A 21,559-nucleotide genomic window follows, 5' to 3' on the forward strand; every position below is an offset into this window, starting at 1 on the left:
ATGAGAAAAGCAAACAGAGTTTCTTTTTTTCAAACATGCAGAAGGGTAATTTGTCAAATTAGTTTTAAATTCGAATAACTAACTAAAGTTCTCGGCAACGGCCATATCACGCTGAAAACACCGGTTCTCGTCCGATCACCGAAGTTAAGTAGCGTCGAGCGCAGTCAGTACGTGGGAGGGAGACCACTTAGGAACACTGCGTGCCGTTGTCTTTTACAGTGTAGTTTCCTTTTTTAAAATCCACCAGATATGAGAAAAGCAAACAGAGTTTCTTTTTTTCAAACATGCAGAAGGGTAATTTGTCAAATTAGTTTTAAATTCGAATAACTAACTAAAGTTCTCGGCAACGGCCATATCACGCTGAAAACACCGGTTCTCGTCCGATCACCGAAGTTAAGCAGCGTCGAGCGCAGTTAGAACTTGGGAGGGAGACCACTTAGGAACACTGCGTGCCGTTGTCTTTTACAGTGTAGTTTCCTTTTTTAAAATCCACCAGATATGAGAAAAGCAAACAGAGTTTCTTTTTTTCAAACATGCAGAAGGGTAATTTGTCAAATTACTTTTAAATTCGAATAACTAACTAAAGTTCTCGGCAACGGCCATATCACGCTGAAAACACCGGTTCTCGTCCGATCACCGAAGTTAAGCAGCGTCGAGCGCAGTCAGTACTTGGGAGGGAGACCACTTAGGAACACTGCGTGCCGTTGTCTTTTACAGTTTAGTTTCCTTTTTTAAAATCTACCAGATATGAGAAAAGCAAACAGAGTTTCTTTTTTTATTTTTTGAAAACATGCAGAAGGGTAATTTGTCAAATTAGTTTTAAATTCGAATAACTAACTAAAGTTCTCGGCAACGGCCATATCACGCTGAAAACACCGGTTCTCGTCCGATCACCGAAGTTAAGCAGCGTCGAGCGCAGTTAGAACTTGGGAGGGAGACCACTTAGGAACACTGCGTGCCGTTGTCTTTTACAGTGTAGTTTCCTTTTTTAAAATCCACCAGATATGAGAAAAGCAAACTGAGTTTCATTTTTTTCAAACATGCAGAAGGGTAATTTGTCAAATTACTTTTAAATTCGAATAACTAACTAAAGTTCTCGGCAACGGCCATATCACGCTGAAAACACCGGTTCTCGTCCGATCACCGAAGTTAAGCAGCGTCGAGCGCAGTCAGTACTTGGGAGGGAGGCCACTTAGGAACACTGCGTGCCGTTGTCTTTTACACTTTATTTTCCTTTTTTGAAATCCAACAGATATGAGAAAAGCAAAGAGAGTTTCTTTTTTTTTAAAAAAAAACATGGAGAAGGGTAATTTGTCAAATTAGTTTTAAATTCGAATAACTAACTAAAGATCTCGGCAACGGCCATATCACGCTGAAAACACCGGTTCTCGTCCGATCACCGAAATTAAGCATCGTCAAGCGCAGTCAGTACTTGGGAGGGAGACCAATTAGGAACACTGTGTGCCGTTGTCTTTTATAGTTTAGTTCCCTTTTTTAAAATCCACCAGATATGAGAAAAGCAAACAGTGTTTCTTTTTTTATTTTTTGAAAAAATGCTAAAGGGTAATTTGTCTAATTAGTTTTTAATTCGAATAATTAACCACAGTTCTCGGCAACGGCCATATCACGCTGAAAACACCGGTTCTCGTCCGATCACCGAAATTAAGCAGCGTCGAGCGCAGTCAGTACTTGGGAGGGAGACCACTTAGGAACACTGCGTGCCGTTGTCTTTTACACTTTAGTTTCCTTTTTTAAAATCCAACAGATATGAGAAAAGCAAAGAGAGTTTCTTTTTTTAAAAAAAAACATGGAGAAGGGTAATTTGTCAAATTAGTTTTAAATTCGAATAACTAACTAAAGATCTCGGCAACGGCCATATCACGCTGAAAACACCGGTTCTCGTCCGATCACCGAAGTTAAGCAGCGTCGAGCGCAGTCAGTATTTGGGAGGGAGACCACTTAGGAACACTGCGTGCCGTTGTCTTTTACAGTTTAGTTTCCTTTTTTAAAATCCACCAGATTTGAGAAAAGCAAACAGAGTTTCTTTTTTTTCAAACATGCAGAAGGGTAATTTGTCAAATTAGTTTTAAATTCGAATAACTAACTAAAGATTTCGGCAAGGGCCATATCACGCTGATAACACCGGTTCTCGTCCGATCACCGAAGTTAAGCAGCGTCGAGCGCAGTCAGTACGTGGGAGGGAGACCACTTAGGAACACTGCGTGCCGTTGTCTTTTACAGTTTAGTTTCCTTTTTTAAAATCCACCAGATATGGGTAAAGCAAACAGAGTTTCTTTTTTTTCAAACATGCAGAAGGGTAATTTGTCAAACTAGTTTTAAATTCGAATAACTAACTAAAGTTCTCGGCAACGGCCATATCACGCTGAAAACACCGGTTCTCGTCCGATCACCGAAGTTAAGCAGCGTCGAGCGCAGTCAGTACTTGGGAGGGAGACCACTTAGGAACACTGCGTGCCGTTGTCTTTTACAGTTTAGTTTCATTTTTTAAAATCCACCAGATATGAGAAAAGCAAACAGAGTTTCTTTTTTTATTTTTTGAAAACATGCAGAAGGGTAATTTGTCTAATTAGTTTTAAAGTCGAATAACTAAGCACAGTTCTCGGCAACGGCCATATCACGCTGAAATCACCGGTTCTCGTCCGATCACCGAAGTTAAGCAGCGTCGAGCGCAGTCAGTACTTGGGAGGGAGACCACTTAGGAACACTGCGTGCCGTTGTCTTTTACACTTTATTTTCCTTTTTTGAAATCCAACAGATATGAGAAAAGCAAAGAGAGTTTCTTTTTTTAAAAAAAAAACATGGAGAAGGGTAATTTGTCAAATTAGTTTTAAATTCGAATAACTAACTAAAGTTCTCGGCAACGGCCATATCACGCTGAAAACACCGGTTCTCGTCCGATCACCGAAATTAAGCAGCGTCAAGCGCAGTCAGTACTTGGGAGGGAGACCAATTAGGAACACAGCGTGCCGTTGTCTTTTACAGTGTAGTTTCCTTTTTTAAAATCCACCAGATATGGGAAAAGCAAAGAGAGTTTCTTTTTTTTAAAAAAAACATGGAGAAGGGTAATTTGTCAAATTCGAATAACTTACTAAAGTTCTCGGCAACGGCCATATCACGCTGAAAACACCGGTTCTCGTCCGATCACCGAAGTTAAGCAGCGTCGAGCGCAGTCTGTACTTGGGAGGGAGACCACTTAGGAACACTGCGTGCCGTTGTCTTTTACAGTTTAGTTTCCTTTTTTAAATCCAACAGATATAAGAAAAGCAAACAGAGTTTCTTTTTTTCAAACCTGCAGAAGGGTAATTTGTCAAATTAGTTTTAAATTCGAATAACTAACTAAAGTTCTCGGCAACGGCCATATCACGCTGAAAACACCGGTTCTCGTCCGATCACCGAAGTTAAGTAGCGTCGAGCGCAGTCAGTACGTGGGAGGGAGACCACTTAGGAACACTGCGTGCCGTTGTCTTTTACAGTGTAGTTTCCTTTTTTAAAATCCACCAGATATGAGAAAAGCAAACAGAGTTTCTTTTTTTTCAAACATGCAGAAGGGTAATTTGTCAAATTAGTTTTAAATTCGAATAACTAACTAAAGTTCTCGGCAACGGCCATATCACGCTGAAAACACCGGTTCTCGTCCGATCACCGAAATTAAGCCGCGTCAAGCGCAGTCAGTACTTGGGAGGGAGACCAATTAGGAACACAGCGTGCCGATGTCTTTTACAGTGTAGTTTCCTTTTTTAAAATCCACCAGATATGAGAAAAGCAAAGAGAGTTTCTTTTTTTAAAAAAAAAACATGGAGAAGGGTAATTTGTCAAATTAGTTTTAAATTCGAATAACTAACTAAAGTTCTCGGCAACGGCCATATCACGCTGAAAACACCGGTTCTCGTCCGATCACCGAAGTTAAGCAGCGTCGAGCGCAGTCTGTACTTGAGAGGGAGACCACTTAGGAACACTGCGTGCCGTTGTCTTTTACAGTTTAGTTTCCTTTTTTAAATCCAACAGATATGAGAAAAGCAAACAGAGTTTCTTTTTTTCAAACATGCAGAAGGGTAATTTGTCAAATTAGTTTTAAATTCGAATAACTAACTAAAGTTCTCGGCAACGGCCATATCACGCTGAAAACACCGGTTCTCGTCCGATCACCGAAGTTAAGTAGCGTCGAGCGCAGTCAGTACGTGGGAGGGAGACCACTTAGGAACACTGCGTGCCGTTTTCTTTTACAGTGTAGTTTCCTTTTTTAAAATCCACCAGATATGAGAAAAGCAAACAGAGTTTCTTTTTTTTCAAACATGCAGAAGGGTAATTTGTCAAATTAGTTTTAAATTCGAATAACTAACTAAAGTTCTCGGCAACGGCCATATCACGCTGAAAACACCGGTTCTCGTCCGATCACCGAAGTTAAGCAGCGTCGAGCGCAGTCAGTACTTGGGAGGGAGACCACTTAGGAACACTGCGTGCCGTTGTCTTTTACAGTGTCGTTTCCTTTTTTAAAATCCACCAGATATGACAAAAGCAAACAGAGTTTCTTTTTTTCAAACATGCAGAAGGGTAATTTGTCAAATTAGTTTTAAATTCGAATAACTAACTAAAGATCTCGGCGACGGCCATATCACTCTGAAAACACCGGTTCTCGTCCGATCACCGAAATTAAGCAGCGTCAAGCGCAGTCAGTACTTGGGAGGGAGACCAATTAGGATCACAGCGTGCCGTTGTCTTTTACAGTGTAGTTTCCTTTTATAAAATCCACCAGATATGGGAAAAGCAAACAGAGTTTCTTTTTTTTTTCAAATATGCAGAAGGGTAATTTGTCAAACTAGTTTTAAATTCGAATAACTAACTAAAGTTCTCGGCAACGGCCATAACACGCTGAAAACACCGGTTCTCGTCCGATCACCGAAGTTAAGCAGCGTCGAGCGCAGTCAGTACTTGGGAGGGAGACCACTTAGGAACACTGCGTGCCGTTGTCTTTTACAGTTTAGTTTCCTTTTTTAAAATCCACCAGATATGAGAAAAGCAAACAGAGTTTCTTTTTTTTATTTTTTGAAAACATGCAGAAGGGTAATTTGACTAATTAGTTTTAAATTCGAATAACTAACCACAGTTATCGGCAACTGCCATATCACGCTGAAAACACCGGTTCTCGTCCGATCACCGAAGTTAAGCAGCGTCGAGCGCAGTCAGTACTCTGGAGGGAGACCAATTAGGAACACTGCGTGCCGTTGTCTTTTACAGTGTAGTTTCCTTTTTTAAAATCCAACAGATATGAGAAAAGCAAAGAGAGTTTCTTTTTTTTAAAAAAAACATGGAGAAGGGTAATTTGTCTAATTAGTTTTAAATTCGAATTATTAAATAAATTTCTCGGCAACGGCCATATCACGCTGAAAACACCGGTTCTCGTCCGATCACTGAAGTTAAGCAGCGTCGAGCGCAGTCAGTACGTGGGAGGGAGACCACTTAGGAACACTGCGTGCCGTTGTCTTTTACAGTTTAGTTTCCTTTTTTAAAATCCACCAGATATGGGTAAAGCAAACAGAGTTTCTTTTTTTTCAAACATGCAGAAGGGTAATTTGTCAAATTAGTTTTAAATTCGAATAACTAACTAAAGTTCTCGGCAACGGCCATATCACGCTGAAAACACCGGTTCTCGTCCGATCACCGAAGTTAAGCAGCGTAGAGCGCAGTCAGTACTTGAGAGGGAGACCACTTAGGAACACTGCGTGCCGTTGTCTTTTACAATGTAGTTTCCTTTTTTAAAATCCACCAGATACGAGAAAAGCAAACAGAGTTTCTTTTTTTTTCAAACATGCAGAAGGGTAATTTGTCAAATTAGTTTTAAATTCGAATAACTAACTAAAGTTCTCGGCAACGGCCATATCGCGCTGAAAACACCGGTTCTCGTCCGATCACCGAAGTTAAGCAGCGTCAAGCGCAGTCAGTACTTGGGAGGGAGACCACTTAGGAGCACTGCGTGCCGTTGTCTTTTACAGTTTAGTTTCCTTTTTTATAATCCACCAGATATGAGAAAAGCAAACAGAGTTTCTTTTTTTTCAAACATGCAGAAGGGTAATTTGTCAAATTAGTTTTAAATTCGAATAACTAACTAAAGTTCTCGGCAACGGCCATATCACGCTGAAAACACCGGTTCTCGTCCGATCACCGAAGTTAAGCAGCGTAGAGCGCAGTCAGTACTTGAGAGGGAGACCACTTAGGAACACTGCGTGCCGTTGTCTTTTACAATGTAGTTTCCTTTTTTAAAATCCACCAGATATGAGAAAAGCAAACAGAGTTTCTTTTTTTCAAACATGCAGAAGGGTAATTTGTCAAATTAGTTTTAAATTCGAATAACTAACTAAAGTTCTCGGCAACGGCCATATCACGCTGAAAACACCGGTTCTCGTCTGATCACCGAAGTTAAGCAGCGTCGAGCGCAGTCAGTACTTGGGAGGGAGACCACTTAGGAACACTGCGTGCCGTTGTCTTTTACAGTGTCGTTTCCTTTTTTAAAATCCACCAAATATGAGAAAAGCAAACAGAGTTTCTTTTTTTTCAAACATGCAGAAGGGTAATTTGTCAAATTAGTTTTAAATTCGAATAACTAACTAAAGTTCTCGGCAACGGCCATATCACGCTGAAAACACCGGTTCTCGTCCGATCACCGAAATTAAGCCGCGTCAAGCGCAGTCAGTACTTGGGAGGGAGACCAATTAGGAACACAGCGTGCCGTTGTCTTTTACAGTGTAGTTTCCTTTTTTAAAATCCACCAGATATGAGAAAAGCAAAGAGAGTTTCTTTTTTTTAAAAAAAAAACATGGAGAAGGGTAATTTGTCAAATTAGTTTTAAATTCGAATAACTAACTAAAGTTCTCGGCAACGGCCATATCACGCTGAAAACACCGGTTCTTGTCCGATCACCGAAGTTAAGCAGCGTCGAGCGCAGTCTGTACTTGAGAGGGAGACCACTTAGGAACACTGCGTGCCGTTGTCTTTTACAGTTTAGTTTCCTTTTTTAAATCCAACAGATATGAGAAAAGCAAACAGTTTCTTTTTTTTCAAACATGCAGAAGGGTAATTTGTCAAATTAGTTTTAAATTCGAATAACTAACTAAAGTTCTCGGCAACGGCCATATCACGCTGAAAACACCGGTTCTTGTCCGATCACCGAAGTTAAGCAGCGTCGAGCGCAGTCTGTACTTGAGAGGGAGACCACTTAGGAACACTGCGTGCCGTTGTCTTTTACAGTTTAGTTTCCTTTTTTAAATCCAACAGATATGAGAAAAGCAAACAGAGTTTCTTTTTTTCAAACATGCAGAAGGGTAATTTGTCAAATTAGTTTTAAATTCGAATAACTAACTAAAGTTCTCGGCAACGGCCATATCACGCTGAAAACACCGGTTCTCGTCCGATCACCGAAGTTAAGTAGCGTCGAGCGCAGTCAGTACGTGGGAGGGAGACCACTTAGGAACACTGCGTGCCGTTGTCTTTTACAGTGTAGTTTCCTTTTTTAAAATCCACCAGATATGAGAAAAGCAAACAGAGTTTCTTTTTTTTCAAACATGCAGAAGGGTAATTTGTCAAATTAGTTTTAAATTCGAATAACTAACTAATGTTCTCGGCAACGGCCATATCACGCTGAAAACACCGGTTCTCGTCCGATCACCGAAGTTAAGCAGCGTCGAGCGCAGTCAGTACTCTGGAGGGAGACCACTTAGGAACACTGCGTGCCGTTGTCTTTTACACTTTATTTTCCTTTTTTAAAATCCAACAGATATGAGAAAAGCAAAGAGAGTTTCTTTTTTTTAAAAAAAACATGGAGAAGGGTAATTTGTCTAATTAGTTTTAAATTCGAATTATTAACTAAATTTCTCGGCAACGGCCATATCACGCTGAAAACACCGGTTCTCGTCCGATCACTGAAGTTAAGCAGCGTCGAGCGTAGTCAGTACGTGGGAGGGAGACCACTTAGGAACACTGCGTGCCGTTGTCTTTTACAGTTTAGTTTCCTTTTTTAAAATCCACCAGATATGAGAAAAGCAAACAGAGTTTCTTTTTTTTTAAACATGCAGAAGGGTAATTTGTCAAATTAGTTTTAAATTCGAATAATAACTAAAGTTCTCGGCAACGGCCATATCACGCTGAAAACACCGGTTCTCGTCCGATCACCGAAGTTAAGCAGCGTCGAGCGCAGTCAGTACTTGGGAGGGAGACCACTTAGGAACACTGCGTGCCGTTGTCTTTTACAGTGTAGTTTCCTTTTTTAAAATCCACCAGATATGAGAAAAGCAAACAGAGTTTCTTTTTTTTCAAACATGCAGAAGGGTAATTTGTCAAATTAGTTTTAAATTCGAATAACTAACTAAAGTTCTCGGCAACGGCCATATCACGCTGAAAACACCGGTTCTTGTCCGATCACCGAAGTTAAGCAGCGTCGAGCGCAGTCTGTACTTGAGAGGGAGACCACTTAGGAACACTGCGTGCCGTTGTCTTTTACAGTTTAGTTTCCTTTTTTAAATCCAACAGATATGAGAAAAGCAAACAGAGTTTCTTTTTTTCAAACATGCAGAAGGGTAATTTGTCAAATTAGTTTTAAATTCGAATAACTAACTAAAGTTCTCGGCAACGGCCATATCACGCTGAAAACACCGGTTCTCGTCCGATCACCGAAGTTAAGTAGCGTCGAGCGCAGTCAGTACGTGGGAGGGAGACCACTTAGGAACACTGCGTGCCGTTGTCTTTTACAGTGTAGTTTCCTTTTTTAAAAATCCACCAGATATGAGAAAAGCAAACAGAGTTTCATTTTTTTCAAACATGCAGAAGGGTAATTTGTCAAATTAGTTTTAAATTCGAATAACTAACTAAAGTTCTCGGCAACGGCCATATCACGCTGAAAACACCGGTTCTCGTCCGATCACCGAAGTTAAGCAGCGTCGAGCGCAGTCAGTACTTGGGAGGGAGACCACTTAGGAACACTGCGTGCCGTTGTCTTTTACAGTGTCGTTTCCTTTTTTAAAATCCACCAGATATGAGAAAAGCAAACAGAGTTTCTTTTTTTTCAAACATGCAGAAGGGTAATTTGTCAAATTAGTTTTAAATTCGAATAACTAACTAAAGTTCTCGGCAACGGCCATATCACGCTGAAAACACCGGTTCTCGTCCGATCACCGAAATTAAGCCGCGTCAAGCGCAGTCAGTACTTGGGAGGGAGACCAATTAGGAACACAGCGTGCCGTTGTCTTTTACAGTGTAGTTTCCTTTTTTAAAATCCACCAGATATGAGAAAAGCAAAGAGAGTTTCTTTTTTTTAAAAAAAAAACATGGAGAAGGGTAATTTGTCAAATTAGTTTTAAATTCGAATAACTAACTAAAGTTCTCGGCAACGGCCATATCACGCTGAAAACACCGGTTCTCGTCCGATCACCGAAGTTAAGCAGCGTCGAGCGCAGTCTGTACTTGAGAGGGAGACCACTTAGGAACACTGCGTGCCGTTGTCTTTTACAGTTTAGTTTCGTTTTTTAAATCCAACAGATATGAGAAAAGCAAACAGAGTTTCTTTTTTTCAAACATGCAGAAGGGTAATTTGTCAAATTAGTTTTAAATTCGAATAACTAACTAAAGTTCTCGGCAACGGCCATATCACGCTGAAAACACCGGTTCTCGTCCGATCACCGAAGTTAAGTAGCGTCGAGCGCAGTCAGTACGTGGGAGGGAGACCACTTAGGAACACTGCGTGCCGTTGTCTTTTACAGTGTAGTTTCCTTTTTTAAAATCCACCAGATATGAGAAAAGCAAACAGAGTTTCTTTTTTTTCAAACATGCAGAAGGGTAATTTGTCAAATTAGTTTTAAATTCGAATAACTAACTAAAGTTCTCGGCAACGGCCATATCACGCTGAAAACACCGGTTCTCGTCCGATCACCGAAGTTAAGCAGCGTCGAGCTCAGTCTGTACTTGGGAGGGAGACCACTTAGGAACACTGCGTGCCGTTGTCTTTTACAGTGTCGTTTCCTTTTTTAAAATCCACCAGATATGACAAAAGCAAACAGAGTTTCTTTTTTTTCAAACATGCAGAAGGGTAATTTGTCAAATTAGTTTTAAATTCGAATAACTAACTAAAGATCTCGGCGACGGCCATATCACTCTGAAAACACCGGTTCTCGTCCGATCACCGAAATTAAGCAGCGTCAAGCGCAGTCAGTACTTGGGAGGGAGACCAATTAGGAACACAGCGTGCCGTTGTCTTTTACAGTGTAGTTTCCTTTTATAAAATCCACCAGATATGGGAAAAGCAAACAGAGTTTCTTTTTTTTTCAAACATGCAGAAGGGTAATTTGTCAAACTAGTTTTAAATTCGAATAACTAACTAAAGTTCTCGGCAACGGCCATATCACGCTGAAAACACCGGTTCTCGTCCGATCACCGAAGTTAAGCAGCGTCGAGCGCAGTAAGTACTTGGGAGGGAGACCACTTAGGAACACTGCGTGCCGTTGTCTTTTAAGTTTAGTTTCCTTTTTTAAAATCCACCAGATATGAGAAAAGCAAACAGAGTTTCTTTTTTTTCAAACATGCAGAAGGGTAATTTGTCTAATTAGTTTTAAATTCGAATAACTAACCACAGTTATCGGCAACTGCCATATCACGCTGAAAACACCGGTTCTCGTCCGATCACCGAAGTTAAGCAGCGTCGAGCGCAGTCAGTACTCTGGAGGGAGACCACTTAGGAACACTGCGTGCCGTTGTCTTTTACACTTTATTTTCCTTTTTTAAAATCCAACAGATATGAGAAAAGCAAAGAGAGTTTCTTTTTTTTAAAAAAAACATGGAGAAGGGTAATTTGTCTAATTAGTTTTAAATTCGAATTATTAACTAAAGTTCTCGGCAACGGCCATATCACGCTGAAAACACCGGTTCTCGTCCGATCACTGAAGTTAAGCAGCGTCGAGCGCAGTCAGTACGTGGGAGGGAGACCACTTAGGAACACTGCGTGCCGTTGTCTTTTACAGTTTAGTTTCCTTTTTTAAAATCCACCAGATATGAGAAAAGCAAACAGAGTTTCTTTTTTTTCAAACATGCAGAAGGGTAATTTGTCAAATTAGTTTTAAATTCGAATAACTAACTAAAGATCTCGGCGACGGCCATATCACTCTGAAAACACCGGTTCTCGTCCGATCACCGAAATTAAGCAGCGTCAAGCAAAGTCAGTACTTGGGAGGGAGACCAATTAGGAACACTGCGTGCCGTTGTCTTTTACAGTTTAGTTCCCTTTTTTAAAATCCACCAGATATGAGAAAAGCAAACAGAGTTTCTTTTTTTATTTTTTGAAAAAATGCAGAAGGGTAATTTGTCTAATTAGTTTTTAATTCGAATAACTAACTAAAGTTCTCGGCAACGGCCATATCACGCTGAAAACACCGGTTCTCGTCCGATCACCGAAATTAAGCAGCGTCAACCGCAGTCAGTACTTGGGAGGGAGACCAATTAGGAACACAGCGTGCCGTTGTCTTTTACAGTGTAGTTTCCTTTTTTAAAATCCACCAGATATAAGAAAAGCAAACAGAGCTTCTTTTTTTTTCAAACATGCAGAAGGGTAATTTGTCAAATTAGTTTTAAATTCGAATAATAACTAAAGTTCTCGGCAACGGCCATATCACGCTGAAAACACCGGTTCTCGTCCGATCACCGAAGTTAAGCAGCGTCGAGCGCAGTCTGTACTTGAGAGGGAGACCACTTAGGAACACTGCGTGCCGTTGTCTTTTACAGTTTAGTTTCCTTTTTTAAATCCAACAGATATGAGAAAAGCAAACAGAGTTTCTTTTTTTCAAACATGCAGAAGGGTAATTTGTCAATTTAGTTTTAAATTCGAATAACTAACTAAAGTTCTCGGCAACGGCCATATCACGCTGAAAACACCGGTTCTCGTCCGATCACCGAAGTTAAGTAGCGTCGAGCGCAGTCAGTACGTGGGAGGGAGACCACTTAGGAACACTGCGTGCCGTTGTCTTTTACAGTGTAGTTTCCTTTTATAAAATCCACCAGATATGGGAAAAGCAAACAGAGTTTCTTTTTTTTTCAAACATGCAGAAGGGTAATTTGTCAAACTAGTTTTAAATTCGAATAACTAACTAAAGTTCTCGGCAACGGCCATATCACGCTGAAAACACCGGTTCTCGTCCGATCACCGAAGTTAAGCAGCGTCGAGCGCAGTCAGTACTTGGGAGGGAGACCACTTAGGAACACTGCGTGCCGTTGTCTTTTACAGTTTAGTTTCCTTTTTTAAAATCCACCAGATATGAGAAAAGCAAACAGAGTATCTTTTTTTTATTTTTTGAAAACATGCAGAAGGGTAATTTGTCTAATTAGTTTTAAATTCGAATAACTAACCACAGTTATCGGCAACTGCCATATCACGCTGAAAACACCGGTTCTCGTCCGATCACCGAAGTTAAGCAGCGTCGAGCGCAGTCAGTACTCTGGAGGGAGACCACTTAGGAACACTGCGTGCCGTTGTCTTTTACACTTTATTTTCCTTTTTTAAAATCCAACAGATATGAGAAAAGCAAAGAGAGTTTCTTTTTTTTAAAAAAACATGGAGAAGGGTAATTTGTCTAATTAGTTTTAAATTCGAATTATTAACTAAATTTCTCGGCAACGGCCATATCACGCTGAAAACACCTGTTCTCGTCCGATCACTGAAGATAAGCAGCGTCGAGCGCAGTCAGTACGTGGGAGGGAGACCACTTAGGAACACTGCGTGCCGTTGTCTTTTACAGTTTAGTTTCCTTTTTTAAAATCCACCAGATATGAGAAAAGCAAACAGAGTTTCTTTTTTTCAAACATGCAGAAGGGTAATTTGTCAAATTAGTTTTAAATTCGAATAACTAACTAAAGATCTCGGCGACGGCCATATCACTCTGAAAACACCGGTTCTCGTCCGATCACCGAAATTAAGCAGCGTCAAGCAAAGTCAGTACTAGGGAGGGAGACCAATTAGGAACACTGCGTGCCGTTGTCTTTTACAGTTTAGTTCCCTTTTTTAAAATCCACCAGATATGAGAAAAGCAAACAGAGTTTCTTTTTTTATTTTTTGAAAAAATGCAGAAGGGTAATTTGTCTAATTAGTTTTTAATTCGAATAATTAACCACAGTTCTCGGCAACGGCCATATCACGCTGAAAACACCGGTTCTCGTCCGATCACCGAAGTTAAGCAGCGTCGAGCGCAGTCAGTACTTGGGAGGGAGACCACTTAGGAGCACTGCGTGCCGTTGTCTTTTACAGTGTCGTTTCCTTTTTTAAAATCCACCAGATATGAGAAAAGCAAACAGAGTTTCTTTTTTTTCAAACATGCAGAAGGGTAATTTGTCAAATTAGTTTTAAATTCGAATAACTAACTAAAGATCTCGGCGACGGCCATATCACTCTGAAAACACCGGTTCTCGTCCGATCACCGAAATTAAGCAGCGTCAAGCGCAGTCAGTACTTGGGAGGGAGACCAATTAGGAACACAGCGTGCCGTTGTCTTTTACAGTGTAGTTTCCTTTTATAAAATCCACCAGATATGGGAAAAGCAAACAGAGTTTCTTTTTTTTCAAACATGCAGAAGGGTAATTTGTCAAACTAGTTTTAAATTCGAATAACTAACTAAAGTTCTCGGCAACGGCCATATCACGCTGAAAACACCGGTTCTCGTCCGATCACCGAAGTTAAGCAGCGTCGAGCGCAGTCAGTACTTGGGAGGGAGACCAATTAGGAACACAGCGTGCCGTTGTCTTTTACAGTGTAATTTCCTTTTTTAAAATCCACCAGATATGGGAAAAGCAAAGAGAGTTTCTTTTTTTAAAAAAAAAAACATGGAGAAGGGTAATTTGTCAAATTAGTTTTAAATTCGAATAACTAACTAAAGTTCTCGGCAACGGCCATATCACGCTGAAAACACCGGTTCTCGTCCGATCACCGAAATTAAGCCGCGTCAAGCGCAGTCAGTACTTGGGAGGGAGACCAATTAGGAACACAGCGTGCCGTTGTCTTTTACAGTGTAGTTTCCTTTTTTAAAATCCACCAGATATGGGAAAAGCAAAGAGAGTTTCTTTTTTTAAAAAAAAAAACATGGAGAAGGGTAATTTGTCAAATTAGTTTTAAATTCGAATAACTAACTAAAGTTCTCGGCAACGGCCATATCACGCTGAAAACACCGGTTCTCGTCCGATCACCGAAGTTAAGTAGCGTCGAGCGCAGTCAGTACGTGGGAGGGAGACCACTTAGGAACACTGCGTGCCGTTGTCTTTTACAGTGTAGTTTCCTTTTTTAAAATCCACCAGATATGAGAAAAGCAAACAGAGTTTCTTTTTTTTCAAACATGCAGAAGGGTAATTTGTCAAACTAGTTTTAAATTCGAATAACTAACTAAAGTTCTCGGCAACGGCCATATCACGCTGAAAACACCGGTTCTCGTCCGATCACCGAAGTTAAGCAGCGTCGAGCGCAGTCAGTACTTGGGAGGGAGACCACTTAGGAACACTGCGTGCCGTTGTCTTTTACAGTTTAGTTTCCTTTTTTAAAATCCACCAGATATGAGAAAAGCAAACAGAGTTTCTTTTTTTTATTTTTTAAAACATGCAGAAGGGTAATTTGTCTAATTAGTTTTAAATTCGAATAACTAACCACAGTTATCGGCAACTGCCATATCACGCTGAAAACACCGGTTCTCGTCCGATCACCGAAGTTAAGCAGCGTCGAGCGCAGTCAGTACTCTGGAGGGAGACCACTTAGGAACACTGCGTGCCGTTGTTACCTCTCCGTGTGACGTAGTCCAGGAGAGGTTCTGTAACGGCCGTGTCTGTCTGTGTGTGTGTGTGTGTGTGTGTGTGTGTCTGTCTGTCCGTTGTTACACCCACGTGACCGCGTTCGCAGTTTGCGTATCGGAGCAAACGTGTTCCCAATTTCCGGACCGCATTGACAGTTCACAGAAATTTGGAAAATTGTATTTCTCTGCGTTGGCTACTCTATACTTGAGTTCTCAACACCACCATGTTTGGTCTTCGTCCATCCCACATGAACAGAAGTCTGGTATTTTTCTGCCTTCCAACACCACCCACCATCTTCTGTTCTTTGTCAATTCCACATTGACACCAGTCTGCACTTACACTGGCTTTTAACACCACCATCCACTGGTCTTCCGTCTATTCCACATAGACACCAATCTGTATCATTGGCTTCTACTCCATTATCATCGTTTGGTTTTAGGATATACGCGGCGATCAGCTAGGGTTACGAGAAACGTCTAGCCTCCCTAAGGTGGGATCTCCACCAAAGGTTTTCGCAATTGCGCTTTTTCCTTACTATTATAATGGAAACGAATCGTATATATACCCCAAATTTGAAAAAAGCGGGCAAGAGGGGTACCCGTCACTTTAAACGTCAATATTAGCAAAGTTTGAGATGATAATAGGTATAACTTTATTTTAAACGATTTAACTATTATTAATGTTAATTATTGAAGATTAAAATAATTAAAAATAATTATATTTATTTAAATATTAAAGATAAACCTCTCGTGCAAAGAGAGAGATTATCATTGCCTCCTATATCTACCAAGGCCCGTGCATGTGATATATTTCCTTCATTGCCACCTATGTCTATCAAGGCCCGTGCATTGTGATATATTTCATTCATTGCATAAACATAAGCGAGATTGTTTTGGGAAAAAAATACTGCTTCCACTAATGGGTTTATACTCCTTGTTACTGTTGTATAGAGTAATCATGAGAAAAGCTTTAAAAATTACGAGAGAATAGACCTTTTTTATCCTCATTCAAAAATATTTTTTGGTGCCAAGATTGCTTTAAAAAATCCAAACGGTTAGGCATTGGTAAAAAAGACAAATGATATTTTTCAAATCTAATGAGATAACGCCCACCTAGTTGAAAATTGCCGTTTTTTTACCGCGGGAGCCATTCTTAATGAGAATTTCGATGCTAGTAGGTTGTCAATTAAACTACCGGTATATTATTGTTGTTGGAAATTGGATATTAAGTCAAATTAAGTGGTTGTAAAGAGCCAGCAGGTTTTTGCCACTTATTTTTGTGAGTATTTGATTTTTGTATGTAAAATGGAGGAAGATAATGTTGAGAGTAAGGATGAAATGCGGAAGCGCAAAGCGCGGGAAAGGATGAGAGCAAAAAGGTCGACGTTTTCATTCGATACTTAAGGTTATATAATCTTCTCGACACGGAGAGGTAATATTTTGGTTTTCCCGACTTGTCTTTTACACTTTATTTTCCTTTTTTAAAATCCAACAGATATGAGAAAAGCAAAGAGAGTTTCTTTTTTTTAAAAAAAACATGGAGAAGGGTAATTTGTCTAATTAGTTTTAAATTCGAATTATTAACTAAATTTCTCGGCAACGGCCATATCACGCTGAAAACACCGGTTCTCGTCCGATCACTGAAGTTAAGCAGCGTCGAGCGCAGTCAGTACGTGGGAGGGAGACCACTTAGGAACACTGCGTGCCGTTGTCTTTTACAGTGTAGTTTCCTTTTTTAAAATCCACCAGATATGAGAAAAGCAAACAGAGTTTCTTTTTTTTCAAACATGCAGAAGGGTAATTTGTCTAATTAGTTTTTAATTCGAATAATTAACCACAGTTCTCGGCAACGGCCATATCACGCTGAAAACACCGGTTCTCCTCCGATCACCGAAATTAAGCAGCGTCAACCGCAGTCAGTACTTGGGAGGGAGACCAATTAGGAACACAGCGTGCCGTTGTCTTTTACAGTGTAGTTTCCTTTTTTAAAATCCACCAGATATGAGAAAAGCAAACAGAGCTTCTTCTTTTTCAAACATGCAGAAGGGTAATTTGTCAAATTAGTTTTAAATTCGAATAATAACTAAAGTTCTCGGCAACGGCCATTTCACGCTGAAAACACCGGTTCTCGTCCGATCACCGAAGTTAAGCAGCGTCAAGCGCAGTCAGTACTTGGGAGGGAGACCACTTAGGAACACTGCGTGCCGTTGTCTTTTACAGTGTAGTTTCCTTTTTTAAAATCCACCAGATATGAGAAAAGCAAACAGAGTTTCTTTTTTTTCAAACATGCAGAAGCGTAATTTGTCAAATTAGTTTTAAATTCGAATAACTAACTAAAGTTCTCGGCAACGGCCATATCACGCTGAAAACACCGGTTCTCGTCCGATCACCGAAATTAAGCCGCGTCAAGCGCAGTCAGTACTTGGGAGGGAGACCAATTAGGAACACAGCGTGCCGTTGTCTTTTACAGTGTAGTTTCCTTTTTTAAAATCCACCAGATATGGGAAAAGCAAAGAGAGTTTCTTTAAAAAAAAAAAACATGGAGAAGGGTAATTTGTCAAATTAGTTTTAAATTCGAATAACTAACTAAAGTTCTCGGCAACGGCCATATCACGCTGAAAACACCGGTTCTCGTCCGATCACCGAAATTAAGCAGCGTCAACCGCAGTCAGTACTTGGGAGGGAGACCAATTAGGAACACAGCGTGCCGCTGTCTTTTACACCGTAGTTTCCTTTTTTAAAATCCACCAGATATGAGAAAAGCAAACAGAGTTTCTTTTTTTTCAAACATGCAGAAGGGTAATTTGTCAAATTAGTTTTAAATTCGAATAACTAACTAAAGATCTCGGCGACGGCCATATCACTCTGAAAACACCGGTTCTCGTCCGATCACCGAAGTTAAGCAGCGTCGAGCGCAGTCAGTACTTTGGAGGGAGACCACTTAGGAACACTGCGTGCCGTTGTCTTTTACAGTGTAGTTTCCTTTTTTAAAATCCACCAGATATGAGAAAAGCAAAGAGAGTTTCTTTTTTTTAAAAAAAAAACATGGAGAAGGGTAATTTGTCAAATTAGTTTTAAATTCGAATAACTAACTAAAGTTCTCGGCAACGGCCATATCACGCTGAAAACACCGGTTCTCGTCCGATCACCGAAGTTAAGCAGCGTCGAGCGCAGTCTGTACTTGAGAGGGAGACCACTTAGGAACACTGCGTGCCGTTGTCTTTTACAGTTTAGTTTCGTTTTTTAAATCCAACAGATATGAAAAAAGCAAACAGAGTTTCTTTTTTTCAAACATGCAGAAGGGTAATTTGTCAAATTAGTTTTAAATTCGAATAACTAACTAAAGTTCTCGGCAACGGCCATATCACGCTGAAAACACCGGTTCTCGTCCGATCACCGAAGTTAAGTAGCGTCGAGCGCAGTCAGTACGTGGGAGGAAGACCACTTAGGAACACTGCGTGCCGTTGTCTTTTACAGTGTAGTTTCCTTTTTTAAAATCCACCAGATATGAGAAAAGCAAACAGAGTTTCTTTTTTTTCAAACATGCAGAAGGGTAATTTGTCAAATTAGTTTTAAATTCGAATAACTAACTAAAGATCTCGGCGACGGCCATATCACTCTGAAAACACCGGTTCTCGTCCGATCACCGAAATTAAGCAGCGTCAAGCAAAGTCAGTACTAGGGAGGGAGACCAATTAGGAACACTGCGTGCCGTTGTCTTTTACAGTTTAGTTTCCTTTTTTAAAATCCACCAGATATGAGAAAAGCAAACAGAGTTTCTTTTTTTATTTTTTGAAAAAATGCAGAAGGGTAATTTGTCTAATTAGTTTTTAATTCAAATAATTAACCACAGTTCTCGGCAACGGCCATATCACGCTGAAAACACCGGTTCTCGTCCGATCACCGAAATTAAGCCGCGTCAACCGCAGTCAGTACTTGGGAGGGAGAACAATTAGGAACACAGCGTGCCGTTGTCTTTTACATTGTAGTTTCCTTTTTTAAAATCCACCAGATATGAGAAAAGCAAACAGAGCTTCTTTTTTTCAAACATGCAGAAGGGTAATTTGTCAAATTAGTTTTAAATTCGAATAATAACTAAAGTTCTCGGCAACGGCCATATCACGCTGAAAACACCGGTTCTCGTCCGATCACCGAAGTTAAGCAGCGTCGAGCGCAGTCAGTACTTGGGAGAGAGACCACTTAGGAACACTGCGTGCCGTTGTCTTTTACAGTGTAGTTTCCTTTTTTAAAATCCACCAGATATGAGAAAAGCAAACAGAGTTTCTTTTTTTTCAAACATGCAGAAGGGTAATTTGTCAAATTAGTTTTAAATTCGAATAACTAACTAAAGTTCTCGGCAACGGCCATATCACGCTGAAAACACCGGTTCTCGTCCGATCACCGAAGTTAAGCAGCGTCGAGCGCAGTCAGTACTTGGGAGGGAGACCACTTAGGAACACTGCGTGCCGTTGTCTTTTACAGTGTCGTTTCCTTTTTTAAAATCCACCAGATATGAGAAAAGCAAACAGAGTTTCTTTTTTTTCAAACATGCAGAAGGGTAATTTGTCAAATTAGTTTTAAATTCGAATAACTAACTAAAGATCTCGGCGACGGCCATATCACTCTGAAAACACCGGTTCTCGTCCGATCACCGAAATTAAGCAGCGTCAAGCGCAGTCAGTACTTGGGAGGGAGACCAATTAGGAACACAGCGTGCCGTTGTCTTTTACAGTGTAGTTTCCTTTTATAAAATCCACCAGATATGAGAAAAGCAAACAGAGCTTCTTTTTTTTCAAACATGCAGAAGGGTAATTTGTCAAATTAGTTTTAAATTCGAATAATAACTAAAGTTCTCGGCAACGGCCATATCACGCTGAAAACACCGGTTCTCGTCCGATCACCGAAGTTAAGCAGCGTCGAGCGCAGTCAGTACTTGGGAGAGAGACCACTTAGGAACACTGCGTGCCGTTGTCTTTTACAGTGTAGTTTCCTTTTTTAAAATCCACCAGATATGAGAAAAGCAAACAGAGTTTCTTTTTTTTCAAACATGCAGAAGGGTAATTTGTCAAATTAGTTTTAAATTCGAATAACTAACTAAAGTTCTCGGCAACGGCCATATCACGCTGAAAACACCGGTTCTCGTCCGATCACCGAAGTTAAGCAGCGTCGAGCGCAGTCAGTACTTGGGAGGGAGACCACTTAGGAACACTGCGTGCCGTTGTCTTTTACAGTGTCGTTTCCTTTTTTAAAATCCACCAGATATGAGAAAAGCAAACAGAGTTTCTTTTTTTTCAAACATGCAGAAGGGTAATTTGTCAAATTAGTTTTAAATTCGAATAACTAACTAAAGATCTCGGCGACGGCCATATCACTCTGAAAACACCGGTTCTCGTCCGATCACCGAAATTAAGCAGCGTCAAGCGCAGTCAGTACTTGGGAGGGAGACCAATTAGGAACACAGCGTGCCGTTGTCTTTTACAGTGTAGTTTCCTTTTATAAAATCCACCAGATATGGGAAAAGCAAACAGAGTTTCTTTTTTTTTCAAACATGCAGAAGGGTAATTTGTCAAACTAGTTTTAAATTCGAATAACTAACTAAAGTTCTTGGCAACGGCCATATCACGCTGAAAACACCGGTTCTCTTCCGATCACCGAAGTTAAGCAGCGTCGAGCGCAGTCAGTACTTGGGAGGGAGACCAATTAGGAACACAGCGTGCCGTTGTCTTTTACAGTGTAGTTTCCTTTTTTAAAATCCACCAGATATGGGAAAAGCAAAGAGAGTTTCTTTTTTTAAAAAAAAAAAACATGGAGAAGGGTAATTTGTCAAATTAGTTTTAAATTCGAATAACTAACTAAAGTTCTCGGCAACGGCCATATCACGCTGAAAACACCGGTTCTCGTCCGATCACCAAAATTAAGCCGCGTCAAGCGCAGTCAGTACTTGGGAGGGAGACCAATTAGGAACACAGCGTGCCGTTGTCTTTTACAGTGTAGTTTCCTTTTTTAAAATCCACCAGATATGGGAAAAGCAAAGAGAGTTTCTTTTTTTTAAAAAAAAAAACATGGAGAAGGGTAATTTGTCAAATTAGTTTTAAATTCGAATAACTAACTAAAGTTCTCGGCAACGGCCATATCACGCTGAAAACACCGGTTCTCGTCCGATCACCGAAGTTAAGTAGCGTCGAGCGCAGTCAGTACGTGGGAGGGAGACCACTTAGGAACACTGCGTGCCGTTGTCTTTTACAGTGTAGTTTCCTTTTTTAAAATCCACCAGATATGAGAAAAGCAAACAGAGTTTCTTTTTTTTCAAACATGCAGAAGGGTAATTTGTCAAATTAGTTTTAAATTCGAATAACTAACTAAAGTTCTCGGCAACGGCCATATCACGCTGAAAACACCGGTTCTCGTCCGATCACCGAAGTTAAGCAGCGTCGAGCGCAGTCAGTACTTGGGAGGGAGACCACTTAGGAACACTGCGTGTCGTTGTCTTTTACAGTGTCGTTTCCTTTTTTAAAATCCACCAGATATGAGAAAAGCAAACAGAGTTCCTTTTTTTTCACACGTGCAGAAGGGTAATTTGTCAAATTAGTTTTAAATTCGAATAACTAACTAAAGATCTCGGCGACGGCCATATCACTCTGAAAACACCGGTTCTCGTCCGATCACCGAAATTAAGCAGCGTCAAGCGCAGTCAGTACTTGGGAGGGAGACCAATTAGGAACACAGCGTGCCGTTGTCTT

At 40.4% G+C, this 21,559-nt stretch overlaps 49 non-coding genes and 31 pseudogenes across 49 annotated transcripts; all 80 read left to right on the plus strand.

The window, feature by feature from the left end:
• The first annotated feature begins 93 nt into the window (after positions 1-93).
• Positions 94-212, plus strand: LOC149635692 (5S ribosomal RNA). The gene has a single exon (XR_016373023.1). It is a non-coding gene; the product is annotated as a 5S ribosomal RNA (ribosomal RNA).
• Positions 213-342: 130 nt separating this feature from the next.
• LOC149635693 (5S ribosomal RNA) lies at positions 343-461 on the plus strand. Its single transcript, XR_016372815.1, has one exon. It is a non-coding gene; the product is annotated as a 5S ribosomal RNA (ribosomal RNA).
• A 130-nt stretch (positions 462-591) lies between these two features.
• LOC149635694 (5S ribosomal RNA) lies at positions 592-710 on the plus strand. The gene has a single exon (XR_016373147.1). It is a non-coding gene; the product is annotated as a 5S ribosomal RNA (ribosomal RNA).
• Positions 711-848: 138 nt separating this feature from the next.
• Positions 849-967, plus strand: LOC149635695 (5S ribosomal RNA). Its single transcript, XR_016372816.1, has one exon. It is a non-coding gene; the product is annotated as a 5S ribosomal RNA (ribosomal RNA).
• Positions 968-1,098: 131 nt separating this feature from the next.
• On the plus strand, positions 1,099-1,217 carry LOC149635696 (5S ribosomal RNA). The gene has a single exon (XR_016372437.1). It is a non-coding gene; the product is annotated as a 5S ribosomal RNA (ribosomal RNA).
• A 137-nt stretch (positions 1,218-1,354) lies between these two features.
• LOC149635697 (5S ribosomal RNA) lies at positions 1,355-1,473 on the plus strand (annotated as a pseudogene).
• Positions 1,474-1,611: 138 nt separating this feature from the next.
• LOC149635698 (5S ribosomal RNA) lies at positions 1,612-1,730 on the plus strand. The gene has a single exon (XR_016372718.1). It is a non-coding gene; the product is annotated as a 5S ribosomal RNA (ribosomal RNA).
• A 135-nt stretch (positions 1,731-1,865) lies between these two features.
• LOC149635699 (5S ribosomal RNA) lies at positions 1,866-1,984 on the plus strand. The gene has a single exon (XR_016372484.1). It is a non-coding gene; the product is annotated as a 5S ribosomal RNA (ribosomal RNA).
• Positions 1,985-2,115: 131 nt separating this feature from the next.
• LOC149635700 (5S ribosomal RNA) lies at positions 2,116-2,234 on the plus strand (annotated as a pseudogene).
• A 131-nt stretch (positions 2,235-2,365) lies between these two features.
• On the plus strand, positions 2,366-2,484 carry LOC149635701 (5S ribosomal RNA). The gene has a single exon (XR_016373148.1). It is a non-coding gene; the product is annotated as a 5S ribosomal RNA (ribosomal RNA).
• A 138-nt stretch (positions 2,485-2,622) lies between these two features.
• On the plus strand, positions 2,623-2,741 carry LOC149635702 (5S ribosomal RNA). The gene has a single exon (XR_016372453.1). It is a non-coding gene; the product is annotated as a 5S ribosomal RNA (ribosomal RNA).
• A 136-nt stretch (positions 2,742-2,877) lies between these two features.
• Positions 2,878-2,996, plus strand: LOC149635703 (5S ribosomal RNA; annotated as a pseudogene).
• A 124-nt stretch (positions 2,997-3,120) lies between these two features.
• Positions 3,121-3,239, plus strand: LOC149635704 (5S ribosomal RNA). The gene has a single exon (XR_016372470.1). It is a non-coding gene; the product is annotated as a 5S ribosomal RNA (ribosomal RNA).
• A 129-nt stretch (positions 3,240-3,368) lies between these two features.
• Positions 3,369-3,487, plus strand: LOC149635705 (5S ribosomal RNA). The gene has a single exon (XR_016373024.1). It is a non-coding gene; the product is annotated as a 5S ribosomal RNA (ribosomal RNA).
• A 131-nt stretch (positions 3,488-3,618) lies between these two features.
• Positions 3,619-3,737, plus strand: LOC149635706 (5S ribosomal RNA; annotated as a pseudogene).
• Positions 3,738-3,873: 136 nt separating this feature from the next.
• On the plus strand, positions 3,874-3,992 carry LOC149635707 (5S ribosomal RNA). Its single transcript, XR_016372617.1, has one exon. It is a non-coding gene; the product is annotated as a 5S ribosomal RNA (ribosomal RNA).
• Positions 3,993-4,121: 129 nt separating this feature from the next.
• Positions 4,122-4,240, plus strand: LOC149635708 (5S ribosomal RNA; annotated as a pseudogene).
• A 131-nt stretch (positions 4,241-4,371) lies between these two features.
• Positions 4,372-4,490, plus strand: LOC149635709 (5S ribosomal RNA). The gene has a single exon (XR_016373149.1). It is a non-coding gene; the product is annotated as a 5S ribosomal RNA (ribosomal RNA).
• A 130-nt stretch (positions 4,491-4,620) lies between these two features.
• Positions 4,621-4,739, plus strand: LOC149635710 (5S ribosomal RNA; annotated as a pseudogene).
• A 133-nt stretch (positions 4,740-4,872) lies between these two features.
• Positions 4,873-4,991, plus strand: LOC149635711 (5S ribosomal RNA). Its single transcript, XR_016372659.1, has one exon. It is a non-coding gene; the product is annotated as a 5S ribosomal RNA (ribosomal RNA).
• A 139-nt stretch (positions 4,992-5,130) lies between these two features.
• On the plus strand, positions 5,131-5,249 carry LOC149635712 (5S ribosomal RNA; annotated as a pseudogene).
• A 135-nt stretch (positions 5,250-5,384) lies between these two features.
• On the plus strand, positions 5,385-5,503 carry LOC149635713 (5S ribosomal RNA). The gene has a single exon (XR_016372963.1). It is a non-coding gene; the product is annotated as a 5S ribosomal RNA (ribosomal RNA).
• Positions 5,504-5,634: 131 nt separating this feature from the next.
• Positions 5,635-5,753, plus strand: LOC149635714 (5S ribosomal RNA). Its single transcript, XR_016373403.1, has one exon. It is a non-coding gene; the product is annotated as a 5S ribosomal RNA (ribosomal RNA).
• Positions 5,754-5,885: 132 nt separating this feature from the next.
• Positions 5,886-6,004, plus strand: LOC149635715 (5S ribosomal RNA). The gene has a single exon (XR_016372804.1). It is a non-coding gene; the product is annotated as a 5S ribosomal RNA (ribosomal RNA).
• A 131-nt stretch (positions 6,005-6,135) lies between these two features.
• LOC149635716 (5S ribosomal RNA) lies at positions 6,136-6,254 on the plus strand. The gene has a single exon (XR_016373404.1). It is a non-coding gene; the product is annotated as a 5S ribosomal RNA (ribosomal RNA).
• Positions 6,255-6,384: 130 nt separating this feature from the next.
• LOC149635717 (5S ribosomal RNA) lies at positions 6,385-6,503 on the plus strand. Its single transcript, XR_016373471.1, has one exon. It is a non-coding gene; the product is annotated as a 5S ribosomal RNA (ribosomal RNA).
• Positions 6,504-6,634: 131 nt separating this feature from the next.
• Positions 6,635-6,753, plus strand: LOC149635718 (5S ribosomal RNA; annotated as a pseudogene).
• Positions 6,754-6,890: 137 nt separating this feature from the next.
• On the plus strand, positions 6,891-7,009 carry LOC149635719 (5S ribosomal RNA; annotated as a pseudogene).
• A 128-nt stretch (positions 7,010-7,137) lies between these two features.
• LOC149635720 (5S ribosomal RNA) lies at positions 7,138-7,256 on the plus strand (annotated as a pseudogene).
• Positions 7,257-7,385: 129 nt separating this feature from the next.
• On the plus strand, positions 7,386-7,504 carry LOC149635721 (5S ribosomal RNA). Its single transcript, XR_016373025.1, has one exon. It is a non-coding gene; the product is annotated as a 5S ribosomal RNA (ribosomal RNA).
• A 131-nt stretch (positions 7,505-7,635) lies between these two features.
• On the plus strand, positions 7,636-7,754 carry LOC149635722 (5S ribosomal RNA). The gene has a single exon (XR_016373468.1). It is a non-coding gene; the product is annotated as a 5S ribosomal RNA (ribosomal RNA).
• Positions 7,755-7,889: 135 nt separating this feature from the next.
• Positions 7,890-8,008, plus strand: LOC149635723 (5S ribosomal RNA). The gene has a single exon (XR_016372909.1). It is a non-coding gene; the product is annotated as a 5S ribosomal RNA (ribosomal RNA).
• A 130-nt stretch (positions 8,009-8,138) lies between these two features.
• On the plus strand, positions 8,139-8,257 carry LOC149635724 (5S ribosomal RNA). Its single transcript, XR_016373151.1, has one exon. It is a non-coding gene; the product is annotated as a 5S ribosomal RNA (ribosomal RNA).
• Positions 8,258-8,388: 131 nt separating this feature from the next.
• LOC149635725 (5S ribosomal RNA) lies at positions 8,389-8,507 on the plus strand (annotated as a pseudogene).
• A 129-nt stretch (positions 8,508-8,636) lies between these two features.
• On the plus strand, positions 8,637-8,755 carry LOC149635726 (5S ribosomal RNA). The gene has a single exon (XR_016373026.1). It is a non-coding gene; the product is annotated as a 5S ribosomal RNA (ribosomal RNA).
• A 132-nt stretch (positions 8,756-8,887) lies between these two features.
• LOC149635727 (5S ribosomal RNA) lies at positions 8,888-9,006 on the plus strand. The gene has a single exon (XR_016373152.1). It is a non-coding gene; the product is annotated as a 5S ribosomal RNA (ribosomal RNA).
• A 131-nt stretch (positions 9,007-9,137) lies between these two features.
• On the plus strand, positions 9,138-9,256 carry LOC149635728 (5S ribosomal RNA; annotated as a pseudogene).
• A 137-nt stretch (positions 9,257-9,393) lies between these two features.
• On the plus strand, positions 9,394-9,512 carry LOC149635729 (5S ribosomal RNA). The gene has a single exon (XR_016372618.1). It is a non-coding gene; the product is annotated as a 5S ribosomal RNA (ribosomal RNA).
• Positions 9,513-9,641: 129 nt separating this feature from the next.
• On the plus strand, positions 9,642-9,760 carry LOC149635730 (5S ribosomal RNA). Its single transcript, XR_016373027.1, has one exon. It is a non-coding gene; the product is annotated as a 5S ribosomal RNA (ribosomal RNA).
• A 131-nt stretch (positions 9,761-9,891) lies between these two features.
• LOC149635731 (5S ribosomal RNA) lies at positions 9,892-10,010 on the plus strand. The gene has a single exon (XR_016373049.1). It is a non-coding gene; the product is annotated as a 5S ribosomal RNA (ribosomal RNA).
• A 131-nt stretch (positions 10,011-10,141) lies between these two features.
• Positions 10,142-10,260, plus strand: LOC149635732 (5S ribosomal RNA; annotated as a pseudogene).
• Positions 10,261-10,392: 132 nt separating this feature from the next.
• Positions 10,393-10,511, plus strand: LOC149635733 (5S ribosomal RNA). The gene has a single exon (XR_016372532.1). It is a non-coding gene; the product is annotated as a 5S ribosomal RNA (ribosomal RNA).
• Positions 10,512-10,641: 130 nt separating this feature from the next.
• On the plus strand, positions 10,642-10,760 carry LOC149635734 (5S ribosomal RNA). Its single transcript, XR_016373082.1, has one exon. It is a non-coding gene; the product is annotated as a 5S ribosomal RNA (ribosomal RNA).
• Positions 10,761-10,895: 135 nt separating this feature from the next.
• On the plus strand, positions 10,896-11,014 carry LOC149635735 (5S ribosomal RNA). Its single transcript, XR_016372964.1, has one exon. It is a non-coding gene; the product is annotated as a 5S ribosomal RNA (ribosomal RNA).
• A 131-nt stretch (positions 11,015-11,145) lies between these two features.
• LOC149635736 (5S ribosomal RNA) lies at positions 11,146-11,264 on the plus strand (annotated as a pseudogene).
• A 138-nt stretch (positions 11,265-11,402) lies between these two features.
• LOC149635737 (5S ribosomal RNA) lies at positions 11,403-11,521 on the plus strand (annotated as a pseudogene).
• A 131-nt stretch (positions 11,522-11,652) lies between these two features.
• Positions 11,653-11,771, plus strand: LOC149635738 (5S ribosomal RNA). Its single transcript, XR_016372619.1, has one exon. It is a non-coding gene; the product is annotated as a 5S ribosomal RNA (ribosomal RNA).
• A 129-nt stretch (positions 11,772-11,900) lies between these two features.
• On the plus strand, positions 11,901-12,019 carry LOC149635739 (5S ribosomal RNA). Its single transcript, XR_016373028.1, has one exon. It is a non-coding gene; the product is annotated as a 5S ribosomal RNA (ribosomal RNA).
• A 132-nt stretch (positions 12,020-12,151) lies between these two features.
• Positions 12,152-12,270, plus strand: LOC149635740 (5S ribosomal RNA). Its single transcript, XR_016373153.1, has one exon. It is a non-coding gene; the product is annotated as a 5S ribosomal RNA (ribosomal RNA).
• Positions 12,271-12,409: 139 nt separating this feature from the next.
• On the plus strand, positions 12,410-12,528 carry LOC149635741 (5S ribosomal RNA). The gene has a single exon (XR_016373083.1). It is a non-coding gene; the product is annotated as a 5S ribosomal RNA (ribosomal RNA).
• Positions 12,529-12,662: 134 nt separating this feature from the next.
• Positions 12,663-12,781, plus strand: LOC149635742 (5S ribosomal RNA; annotated as a pseudogene).
• Positions 12,782-12,911: 130 nt separating this feature from the next.
• On the plus strand, positions 12,912-13,030 carry LOC149635743 (5S ribosomal RNA; annotated as a pseudogene).
• A 138-nt stretch (positions 13,031-13,168) lies between these two features.
• On the plus strand, positions 13,169-13,287 carry LOC149635744 (5S ribosomal RNA). Its single transcript, XR_016373450.1, has one exon. It is a non-coding gene; the product is annotated as a 5S ribosomal RNA (ribosomal RNA).
• Positions 13,288-13,418: 131 nt separating this feature from the next.
• LOC149635745 (5S ribosomal RNA) lies at positions 13,419-13,537 on the plus strand (annotated as a pseudogene).
• A 131-nt stretch (positions 13,538-13,668) lies between these two features.
• Positions 13,669-13,787, plus strand: LOC149635746 (5S ribosomal RNA). Its single transcript, XR_016373095.1, has one exon. It is a non-coding gene; the product is annotated as a 5S ribosomal RNA (ribosomal RNA).
• Positions 13,788-13,924: 137 nt separating this feature from the next.
• LOC149635747 (5S ribosomal RNA) lies at positions 13,925-14,043 on the plus strand (annotated as a pseudogene).
• A 137-nt stretch (positions 14,044-14,180) lies between these two features.
• On the plus strand, positions 14,181-14,299 carry LOC149635748 (5S ribosomal RNA). Its single transcript, XR_016373030.1, has one exon. It is a non-coding gene; the product is annotated as a 5S ribosomal RNA (ribosomal RNA).
• A 131-nt stretch (positions 14,300-14,430) lies between these two features.
• LOC149635749 (5S ribosomal RNA) lies at positions 14,431-14,549 on the plus strand. The gene has a single exon (XR_016373154.1). It is a non-coding gene; the product is annotated as a 5S ribosomal RNA (ribosomal RNA).
• A 138-nt stretch (positions 14,550-14,687) lies between these two features.
• Positions 14,688-14,806, plus strand: LOC149635750 (5S ribosomal RNA; annotated as a pseudogene).
• A 1,608-nt stretch (positions 14,807-16,414) lies between these two features.
• Positions 16,415-16,533, plus strand: LOC149635751 (5S ribosomal RNA). Its single transcript, XR_016372965.1, has one exon. It is a non-coding gene; the product is annotated as a 5S ribosomal RNA (ribosomal RNA).
• A 131-nt stretch (positions 16,534-16,664) lies between these two features.
• LOC149635752 (5S ribosomal RNA) lies at positions 16,665-16,783 on the plus strand (annotated as a pseudogene).
• A 130-nt stretch (positions 16,784-16,913) lies between these two features.
• Positions 16,914-17,032, plus strand: LOC149635753 (5S ribosomal RNA). The gene has a single exon (XR_016373054.1). It is a non-coding gene; the product is annotated as a 5S ribosomal RNA (ribosomal RNA).
• Positions 17,033-17,163: 131 nt separating this feature from the next.
• LOC149635754 (5S ribosomal RNA) lies at positions 17,164-17,282 on the plus strand (annotated as a pseudogene).
• Positions 17,283-17,416: 134 nt separating this feature from the next.
• Positions 17,417-17,535, plus strand: LOC149635755 (5S ribosomal RNA; annotated as a pseudogene).
• Positions 17,536-17,666: 131 nt separating this feature from the next.
• On the plus strand, positions 17,667-17,785 carry LOC149635756 (5S ribosomal RNA). Its single transcript, XR_016372883.1, has one exon. It is a non-coding gene; the product is annotated as a 5S ribosomal RNA (ribosomal RNA).
• Positions 17,786-17,922: 137 nt separating this feature from the next.
• Positions 17,923-18,041, plus strand: LOC149635757 (5S ribosomal RNA). Its single transcript, XR_016372620.1, has one exon. It is a non-coding gene; the product is annotated as a 5S ribosomal RNA (ribosomal RNA).
• Positions 18,042-18,170: 129 nt separating this feature from the next.
• On the plus strand, positions 18,171-18,289 carry LOC149635758 (5S ribosomal RNA; annotated as a pseudogene).
• Positions 18,290-18,420: 131 nt separating this feature from the next.
• On the plus strand, positions 18,421-18,539 carry LOC149635759 (5S ribosomal RNA; annotated as a pseudogene).
• Positions 18,540-18,677: 138 nt separating this feature from the next.
• On the plus strand, positions 18,678-18,796 carry LOC149635760 (5S ribosomal RNA; annotated as a pseudogene).
• Positions 18,797-18,925: 129 nt separating this feature from the next.
• Positions 18,926-19,044, plus strand: LOC149635761 (5S ribosomal RNA). The gene has a single exon (XR_016372790.1). It is a non-coding gene; the product is annotated as a 5S ribosomal RNA (ribosomal RNA).
• A 131-nt stretch (positions 19,045-19,175) lies between these two features.
• Positions 19,176-19,294, plus strand: LOC149635762 (5S ribosomal RNA). Its single transcript, XR_016373156.1, has one exon. It is a non-coding gene; the product is annotated as a 5S ribosomal RNA (ribosomal RNA).
• A 131-nt stretch (positions 19,295-19,425) lies between these two features.
• LOC149635763 (5S ribosomal RNA) lies at positions 19,426-19,544 on the plus strand (annotated as a pseudogene).
• A 130-nt stretch (positions 19,545-19,674) lies between these two features.
• On the plus strand, positions 19,675-19,793 carry LOC149635764 (5S ribosomal RNA). Its single transcript, XR_016372791.1, has one exon. It is a non-coding gene; the product is annotated as a 5S ribosomal RNA (ribosomal RNA).
• A 131-nt stretch (positions 19,794-19,924) lies between these two features.
• LOC149635765 (5S ribosomal RNA) lies at positions 19,925-20,043 on the plus strand. Its single transcript, XR_016373157.1, has one exon. It is a non-coding gene; the product is annotated as a 5S ribosomal RNA (ribosomal RNA).
• A 131-nt stretch (positions 20,044-20,174) lies between these two features.
• Positions 20,175-20,293, plus strand: LOC149635766 (5S ribosomal RNA; annotated as a pseudogene).
• Positions 20,294-20,425: 132 nt separating this feature from the next.
• On the plus strand, positions 20,426-20,544 carry LOC149635767 (5S ribosomal RNA; annotated as a pseudogene).
• A 138-nt stretch (positions 20,545-20,682) lies between these two features.
• Positions 20,683-20,801, plus strand: LOC149635768 (5S ribosomal RNA; annotated as a pseudogene).
• Positions 20,802-20,939: 138 nt separating this feature from the next.
• Positions 20,940-21,058, plus strand: LOC149635769 (5S ribosomal RNA). Its single transcript, XR_016373031.1, has one exon. It is a non-coding gene; the product is annotated as a 5S ribosomal RNA (ribosomal RNA).
• Positions 21,059-21,189: 131 nt separating this feature from the next.
• Positions 21,190-21,308, plus strand: LOC149635770 (5S ribosomal RNA). Its single transcript, XR_016372439.1, has one exon. It is a non-coding gene; the product is annotated as a 5S ribosomal RNA (ribosomal RNA).
• A 131-nt stretch (positions 21,309-21,439) lies between these two features.
• Positions 21,440-21,558, plus strand: LOC149635771 (5S ribosomal RNA; annotated as a pseudogene).
• Position 21,559: the final 1 nt, after the last annotated feature.

This window comes from Phalangium opilio, unplaced genomic scaffold (assembly GCF_054372755.1).
Source record: "Phalangium opilio isolate 3A_F unplaced genomic scaffold, DU_Popi_V2 ptg000095l_1, whole genome shotgun sequence".
Lineage (NCBI taxonomy): Eukaryota > Metazoa > Arthropoda > Arachnida > Opiliones > Phalangiidae > Phalangium > Phalangium opilio.